Source organism: Trachypithecus francoisi, unplaced genomic scaffold (assembly GCF_009764315.1).
Source record: "Trachypithecus francoisi isolate TF-2019V2 unplaced genomic scaffold, Tfra_2.0 Lachesis_group15, whole genome shotgun sequence".
Lineage (NCBI taxonomy): Eukaryota > Metazoa > Chordata > Mammalia > Primates > Cercopithecidae > Trachypithecus > Trachypithecus francoisi.
Window position 1 is genome coordinate 93379782 of NW_022681460.1, and position 1670 is coordinate 93381451.

Consider the following 1670-nt stretch of genomic DNA (forward strand, 5'->3'; position numbering starts at 1 on the left):
TTAGATGTCCGTTAGAAGGGAGAATATTATAAAATGTCATTGATCACTTTTTGCACGTGTGCATTGTGGGGAGGGGAAGATAGGTTTTTAATATGTTGATTTTCAAGATGCCTGAGTTACATTAAAGAGAAAGTACCACTCAAGCTATGAGATACATGAGCTAGAAAGAAGTTCTAGGTTGAACATATATATCTGAGAGTTATGAACGCACATGGCAACCAAGGCTATGAGAGTGCATGAAATAATTTAGGCAGGGCTCTCTGCTCCTTCTGTTTGACAGACATCCACATCTTCTCTCACATTGCCAGCCACATCTCTGAGACACCACGGGGAAAGTGAAGGTAGGAGTCAACAGATTTGGTCGTATTGGATGCCTTGTCACCAGGGCTGCTTATAACTCTGGTAAAGTAGGTATTGGTGCCATCAATTACCCATTCATTGACCTCAACTACATGGTCTACATGTTCCAGTATGATCCCACCCAAGGTAAATTCCATGGCACTGTCAAGGCTGAGAATGGGAAGTTTGTCATCAATGGAAATCCTATCACTATCTTCCAGGAGCGAGATCCCTCCAAAATCAAGTGGGGTGATGCTGGCGCTAAGTATGTCATGGAGTCCACTGGCATCTTCACTGCCATGGAGAAGGCTGGGGCTCACTTGCAGTGGGGAGCCAGAAGGGTCATCATCTCTGCCCCCTCTGCTGACCCCCCACCCATGTTCAGGGTGGGTGTGAACCATGAAAAGTATGACAACAGCCTCAAGATCATCAGCAATGCCTCCTGAACCACCAACTGCTTAGCACCCCTGGCCAAGGTCATCCATGACAACTTTGGTATCGTGGAAGGACTCATGACCACAGTCCACATCATCACTGCCACCCAGAAGACTGTGAATGGCCCCTCCAGGAAACTGTGGTGTGACATCCACAGGGCTCTCCAGAACATCATCCCTGCCTCTACTGAAGCTGCCAAGGCTGTGAAGAAGGTCATCCCTGAGCTGAATGGGAAGCTCACTGGCATGGCCTTCCATGTCCCCACTGCCAACGTGTCAGTGGTGGACCTGACCTACCATCTGGAAAAACCTGCCAAATATGATGACATCAAGAAGGTGGTGAAGTAGGCATCAGAGGGCCCCCTCAAAGGCATCCTGGGCTACACTGAGCACCAGGTGGTCTCCTCCGACTTCAACAGCGACACCCACTCTTCCACCTTCTATGCTGGGACTGGCATTGCCTTCAACAACCACTTTGTCAAGTTCATCTTCTGGTATGACAATGAATTTGACTACAACAACAGGGTGGTGGACCTCATGGCCCACATGGCCTCCAAGGAGTAAGACCCCTGGACCACCAGCCCCAGTGAGAGCACAAGAGGAAGAGAGAGGCCCTCACTGTTGGGGAGTCCCTGGCACACTCATCCCCCACCACACTGAATCTCTCCTCCTCACAGTTTCCATGCAGACCCCTTGAAGAGGGAGGGTCCTAGGGAGTCCCATGTTGTCATGTACTATCAATAAAGTCCCCTGTGCTCAGCCAATAATAATAATAATAATAATAATAATAGTTTAGGCAGGAAGGATAACATAAGTAAAAAAACTTGTAAAGCAGCCATAAATAACTGAATTTTAACATTCACAGGCCACAGAGAAGAGGAGGAGCCGACAAGGATA

The 1670-nt window shown here is 48.2% G+C and overlaps 1 pseudogene; it reads left to right on the forward strand.

Annotated features, from left to right (window-relative positions):
- The first annotated feature begins 400 nt into the window (after positions 1-400).
- On the forward strand, positions 401-1449 carry LOC117097579 (annotated as a pseudogene).
- Positions 1450-1670: the final 221 nt, after the last annotated feature.